The 7,482-nt window shown below is 44.8% G+C and overlaps 1 long non-coding RNA gene across 1 annotated transcript; it reads left to right on the top strand.

Moving 5' to 3' along the window:
* The first annotated feature begins 3,592 nt into the window (after positions 1-3,592).
* On the top strand, positions 3,593-6,657 carry LOC125406880 (uncharacterized). Its single transcript, XR_007234038.3, has 2 exons — positions 3,593-3,927; positions 6,409-6,657. It is a non-coding gene; the product is annotated as an uncharacterized LOC125406880 (long non-coding RNA).
* Positions 6,658-7,482: the final 825 nt, after the last annotated feature.

The following is a 7,482-nucleotide window of genomic DNA, read 5'->3' as shown; positions in this document are numbered from 1 at the left end:
AAATAAAAAAATGAACACAATTCACTTAGGCTATATAATTTATAATGCTTCCAAGATTTCACATATTCATGGATGACTAAATGTGTATCTTGTTTTCTGTACTTTTTGTCTTTGTGTGTATATTTCTACTCTAGCTATCTGAGAAGACTGAGTCTGTCTTGGGGATGAGAGCATATGGCCAGGAAAGGTTCAGTGAATGGCAAGGAGTATGCTATGCTGTGCTATGCTATGCTGTGCTGTGCTGTGCTGTGCTGTGCTGTGCTGTGCTGTGCTATGCTATGCTGTGCTATGCTGTGCTATGCTATGCTGTGCTGTGCTGTGCTATGCTATGCTGTGCTGTGCTGTGCTGTGCTATGCTATGCTATGCTGTGCTATGCTATGCTGTGCTATTCTATGCTGTGCTACTGTCACAATGAGACAGATAATCAGGGTAAAAGGATGCTGGAGCGAGACGGTTTGGTTAATAGAAACATCGGACCTAAGAATTGAAGTTCTGTAGGTGAGAATTACTTATTGGCAGTTCAAAAATGAATATGTATTGGGCTTTATCATGTACCCAAAAAAATCCTTGTCATCTGGAACTACAGATTGTGGCCTCATTTGGAAATAGCGTCATTATGGATGTAAAAAGTGAGGTCATAATGAATAAGGGTGAACTATCATCCAATGAATCACAGCCTTACAAGGGGAGGAGATTTAGACACAGAGAGAGGAACCCTGTGTGAAGACGGGTTCTGCACAGAGGAAGATACCCCGTGAAGACGGAGGCAGACACTGTATAATGTTTCCAGAAGACAAAACTAGCCCGGAGTTGTTGGACAGCACCGGAAGCTGGGAAGAGGCGGGAAGTGTTCTTCTCTAGACATCAGGAGGGAACGTGGCGTACTGACACTGTGATTCTGGACCGTGTATGTGGCACATGTATGGTACATGTTTGTAAGTTTACCACTGCTGCTTTGTACACACATGGAAGCCAGAGCAAGATGCTAAGATTCTAGTATTCTGTCTTATTGCCTTGAGACAGGCTCTGTCACTGAACCAAAAGCTCACATTCCAGCCAGGCTGCCTGATCAGTAAACTTTCAGAATCTATCTGTTCCTGACATGCAAGATTTTCATGTAGTTTCCAGGGATTCGGCCTCAGGTCTTCGTGTTTGCAATGCAAGCACTGTTACCCACTGAGCCATCTCCTCAGACAAGAGAAAACATTCTGTTGTGGTAGCTTTCTGTGATTTGCTTCAGCAATCACAATGTATGAGAAAAGTACAAAGATGTCCCTGCAAAAATGCCTGTATGGATACATACCATATTCATCATTTTGGGTCTGAGTTATCTCACTCAGGATAGTGTTTTCTATTTCCATCCATTTGTATTCAAAATTCAAGATCTCATTTTTGTTTTGTTTTGTTTTGTTTTTTAACCACTGAGTAGTATTCTAATGTGTATATATTCCACACTTTCTTTATCCATTCTTCCATTGAGGGGCATCTAGGTTGTTTCCAGGTTCTGGCTAGTACAAATAATGCTGCGATGAACATAGTTGAACAAATGTTTTTGTAGTATGATTGGGCATCTCTTGGGTATATTCCCAAGAGTGGTATTGTTGGATCCTGAGGTAGGTTGATACCCCATTTCCTTAGAAACCACCAAACTGATTTCCAAAGTGATTGCACAAGTTTGCATTCCCACCAGCAATGAATGAGTGTTCCCGTTACTCCACATCCTCTCCAGCATAGGCTATCATTGGTGTTTTTTTTATTTTAGCCATTCTGACAGGTTTAAGATGGTATCTCAAAGTTGTCTTGATTTGCATTTCCCTGATCACTAAGGAGGTTGAACATGACCTTAAGTGTCTTTTGGCCATTTGAACTTCTTCTGTTGAGAATTCCCTGTTCAGTTCAGTACTCCATTTTTTAATTGGGTTAATTAGAATTTTAATGGCTAGTTTCTTGAGTTCTTTATATATTTTGGAGATCAGACCTTTGTCTGATGCGGGGTTGGTGAAGATCTTCTCCCATTCAGTAGGATGCCTAGTGGATTCTAGCCATAAACAAAGGATGTTAAACCTATAGTTCACAAGCCTAGAGAAGCCAAATAACAAGGTGAACCCAAAGAAAAACATACATAGATCCTCCTGGAAACTGGAAGCAAATAAGATCGCCGGGCAAAAGTTGGGAACATGGGATTGGGGGAAGGGGAGAGGGGGAGAGAGAAGGGAGAAGGGAAAGACTGGGGAGAGCTTGGGGGAGTGGGAGGGTGGAGATGGAGGAAGGGCGGATATAGGAGCAGGGAAGAAGATATCTACATTAAGGAAGCCATTTTAGGGTTGGCAAGAGACTTGGCTCTAGAGGGGGAATCCCAGGTATCCACGGGGATGTCCCCAGCTAGGTCCTTGGGCAGCAGAGGAGAGGGTGCCTGAACTGGCCTTGTTCCACAATCACACTGATGATTATCTCGAATATCACCATAGAATCTTCATCTGGAGATGGATGGAGATAGAGACCCTCATCAGAGTAATGGACTGAGCTCCCAAGGTCCAGTTGAAGAGCAGAAGGAGGGAGAAAATGAGCAAGGAAGTCGGGACCAGGAGGGGTTGGTCCACGCACTGAGACAGTGTGCCTGTTCTAATGGGAGCTCACCAAATCCAGCTGGACCAGTGTAGCATGATGGCCAGGGGTGGGGCATCTGTCCCACCCGGTACCCCACAGTGGCAAGTCCCAAAGAAAATCACTCACAAGACTCCATAAGATTATAAACTGATTGGCCCATTGGCTCAGACTACTTGTTAACCCTTATAGCTTATATTAACCCATTATTCTGATCTATGCTAGCCATATGGCTTGGTACCTTTTTCAGCTGTCAGCTCACATGTTGCTTCTTCGGTGCTCTGGGCAGGAATGGCGGAGGGAGCTTCCTCCTCCCTAGCCTTATCCTATTCTCATTGCCCCGCCTCTACTTTCTGTCTGGTTGACCCGCCTCTACTTCCTGCCTGACCAATCAGTGTTTTATTAAAATACACGATTGACAATACAGACAATTCTCCCACACCAGACCAGGACTGAATAAGAATGTGATCAAACTGGACTCTCTGAATGTGGCTTCCCATGGGGGGCAGACTGAGAAGCCATCGATAATGGCACTGGGACCTGTTTCTACTGCGTGTACTGGCTTTTTGGGACCCTAGTCTATTTGGATGTGTACCTTCCTAGACCTGGATGGAGAGGGAGGGCCTTGGATTTCCCACAGGACAGGGTTCCCTGCCCTCTCTTGAGGAGGAAGGGGGAAGGAGGAGGGTGAGTATGGGAGCAGAAGGGGGGTGGGAGGAGGGGAGGAAGTGTAAATTTTTGAATGGAAAAATAAAAAAAAAATGCCTGTGTGGAGCAAACATTTGATACTGGGTGAAATTGGAGCCTGAACTTCTGGGTGGGACTAAATACCTGAGATGAACAACTTAAGAGAGGTTTATTTCGGCTCATGGACTCAGGGGGCTTCAGCTCATGGTCAGCTGGTCTCATTGTGCTTATACTTGTAGCAAGGCATAAATAGCATGGGGGGAGGGCATGGCTCAGGAAAGTTGTTTGTCTCATGGGTACCAAGGAAACAGAGAGAGGAGGGACCAGAACAAATTCAACCTTCCAAGGCCCAGTGACATATCTCCTCCAAGGAGGATACTAGGCTCTCACAATCTCCCATTGTTCCTGAAGCTGTGACTTCATCACCCTGAACACCCACAGGCATCATCAGTAGAGACAGGATCCTTCTTGTCATTCCCATATTCAAAATATGTTCCTGCAAGAAGTCCATTCGAACCCCAGGCCCGGGATCTTCTTTGTGGCAAGTATCCTTGGTTTCAGCCTGGGACCTTGCTTCCTTCTTTTTCTCCTTCTCCTGATGATTCATCAATGCAGAAAGAAATCAAAGTGCCAAGGTAGCTCTAGAAAATAGCAGGATCCTGTAATACTGAAAGCCATGGGCAGAGGGTGGGAGGTGCCACTTATTTGGGAAGTCGAATCTACATCCTGTCCTAGCTGTATTTTCTGGATGATAACACTTGTTCCCTAAACTCTCAGACCATGTGGTTTAGGTTAGAAGTGCCAAGGCAATATGGTGTTATTTATGAGAGCAATAAGGCCAGTGGGGTCACAGAGCCAAGAACTAAGGTAGATGAGGACTGAATTGAGGCTAAAGCTAAGCCAGGAATGTGGGGATACCCATGAACCATGAAGGTGGCAGGGATCTGATTATGTAAGAAATGCCCCCAGAGACTTCAGGGATGGAGCAGTGCAAAGATGTTTAAGAATACTGATTTTTCTCACTCAAGTTTTGTCTCAGTCATGAACATATGTAAATGGTGCCCATGGTGGTCATGAGAGACGAAAGAGAAAGCACAGGGATCAGATGGAAGTCCCTTGCCCTCCTTAACATGCCCTGTTATCTGTAATCACCACCTCAGGGGTTTTCAACATCGAGGTGTGCAGTCTGCATACCGCACTTCCGAGTCCCACTTCAAAACCTTGGCCATCGCCACACTTTGAAGATGCTAGCTCCCTGAGACCCAGGAGACACTGCATCTTTAGGGGGGAAAAATGTCAAGGCTGAGACTTCTGCTCTGGTCCTTATCTCCTCTGCACATGTGTGTGTCACTGTTGATGTCCATCTTTAGAATGCTCCCTTCCTGGCAGATGGCTCTGTCTCCAGCTGCCATTGCACACCAAGCAATGTAATGACGAAGTTGATTGGAGGACCAGCACAGAAAATAATCTGCCCTTGGGAACAGATGTCAAGGAAGGCCACACTTCGTGTGGAAGAGAAGTCAAGGGAAAAGGGTTTTGAGAAACTGTGGTCTTGATCATCTGAGAGAGGTCTGGTCTTGGGGGACCATCCCGAAAGATCTAGAATAGTTTGTCTACTTTACACTCTACTTTTTTGCTCTGACACTTAAGTGACAACCTTGTGACCCCTGTCCACGGCTGCTCTGTTTCAGATATATATTAAGATTTAGATATTGTGACAGTATTCCTCAAACTACAACATCTATTTTGACTAAAAAAAAATGTTGAAACCCTGAAAGGTAGACAACGGCAAAGTATTCTTTTGCTGAAACCCTGGCGTCCGCTGAACATTTTGTTTGATGCAGGTGATGTAATCAGACTTTGAAGCTGATACAATCAAAGATTACCTAGAATGCTTTCGAGTTTAGGCTCTGGGATTGTCTGTATTTGAAGGGACTGTAGGTTTGTAGGTAGGCACTGTAGGTTCCCTATGAAGTAATACAGAAGTTTCTCAAGGCTACAAAAGACGTCCTGTTATCTTCAGAGAGACGCTATTCTGACTCCTACGAACAGGTCTACCCCATCTCCTCGCTTCCCACCTAGGACCCTTGTCCACACGTGGCGGACAGAAGACCAGTGACCTAGAGTACAGTAACAGAAATAAAAGGTGGCTGGGCCTACAATGCTTTCAGAGCTTCATGTCTGGGGAGTGGATGCTCTGGGTGTGCCCAAGATTGCTACCAAGGGAATGGGGCCTATATCAGCATAGCACCCTGTGCCTGGCTCACTGCCCTGTAGTCACCATGTTGAAAATCCGAATTGTTTTGAACAAGAGACTCTTCCCTTTGGTTTTTGTCTTGGGTTTCTATATGCCAAAGACAGTAAGAGAAAGGCTGGCCTCTAACAGTGACTTGTTCTTGTTACCTATTATTTATTCCTATTCTTATCACTGGAAAGATACATTTGAGCTATTCAGTGTTAATGCTTCCTTTAAAGACAAAATCTGAGTGTATTCACCACTTCCTGTTTCAAGATTCCCTTCCCGCATCATCTTTGTTATTTCTGTTTGAGAGAGGATATGAAAACATCGGTGTTTGTGGTTCCCAGTTACAATAGTCACATGGGTTATGAAAAAGTATTTGGGGCTAATTCAGGACAAAGAAAAAACAAAAAGAGAAACGCAGTTTAAAAAATATCACCGATGCTGATCTGTTAAGATTCTGATATCATATAGTACAATATATCAAGAACGTTCTGAGAAGTGTGGGCTTTCGTGAAGCAGGCTTTGGAGTTGGGGGATCACCCCCATAGTTCTTTAAGCTCCAAAGCAGGCCTTAGTTACATAACTTACAGGCCCTAATCAAAAGGGGAAATGTGGGATCCCTATTCTAAAGCCATTACAGTTTCAAGGCAGATCTGGAATATTCCCTGTAACATGGGGGCCCTTTAAGCATAGTTTTTCTTTCCTGTGCATCTGATATTATGCAGGCATAGGTCTAGCTACCTAGCTTGCTTCCTTACCTTACCCGTGATTTTCATGGCTCCATGAGACTGTTGACAGCTTGGTCTTATTAAATATAATGAGACCCTAAATTCGCTATTTCTGGTTTTTGTGTTTTTTTTTCCACACTGCTCAGAGGAAGACCATCAGGGAAAAGTAAAACTCCTGGAGGCGGAGGAGGAAGAGGAGTCCTGTACTGAAATCGCTGAGATCAGAAACTCCAAGATTGCTCTGGAGGAGTTGGCGTGCCTGTACTGAAACAAGCTGTACTATGACCCAGGCTAGAGGTCACAGACCACCACCGTGGTACCCAGATGGGACCATGATGCACCGTGGCCCCTTTAATACTTAAGTTCTCCAATAATAAACTATTTGGTCCTACTCACCAGGTCTCTGTGATTGACACTCTTTGTGAACAGCTAGAGATGTGATTCCACAGATGGCAATGCAGCCACCAGGGCTCACCTTTGTCCCCTCTACTCTTGAGCGGAGCCCTGGTGAGCGACGTGTGCTCAGACACAGGGAGATGCTGGATCCAGGTGAGTTCAAAGTGCTCGCATATATAACACCTTTTATTGGATACTTTACAGTAACTTGAGTTTGGTCACATGGAAATAGATGAAGATGTGACAGAACCTCCTAATGAAAATTAAATTAATCAAAAAAAAAAAAACTAGAGAAACTTCTGAAACACCTTATAGAAATAGAAAGATGTTGCGGGAAATGAGGCCGACTGCAGCCTGGGCAGAACGTAAATCCTAGCATGCGCAACCTCACTCTCCCACAGGCCCATCTCTAGAGTCGTGCCTCTTCTCATCTCACCCTGTGGCCACCACAGGGCTCACAGCCTCTCTAGAGGACAGCCTTTTCTCATTTTTTCCCCCTATAAAACTTTTGAAAAGATTTTCCTGTCAGTCTTCTTCAAACTGACTTTCTGTCACGGATACACAGAGGTGACTGGAGGGAAGGCCAATAAAACCCCTCCTCTCACGGAAGCAAAGTGAAAGTGTGCCCTACTCCTGATCTGACGCTTTCTCCAGTCACTGACTAACCACTGTTTCTCCTTGATTCTCCTATTTGAGGTGTGTCATCCTCAAGCTGACCCCACTAAGCAGGATCTGTGCATTCTGCCTGTTGTGGTCTAGCCTGGATGTAGCTCCAGTGGGCACTGCCAAGTTTGTGCAGAACAACTGGACAGAGTTTTCACATA

This window comes from Myodes glareolus, chromosome 3, assembly GCF_982192425.1.
Source record: "Myodes glareolus chromosome 3, mMyoGla1.1, whole genome shotgun sequence".
Taxonomy (NCBI): Eukaryota; Metazoa; Chordata; class Mammalia; order Rodentia; family Cricetidae; genus Myodes; species Myodes glareolus.
The sequence above is the reverse complement of the archived record's forward strand: the minus strand, read 5'-3'. Positions and strand labels throughout refer to the sequence as shown.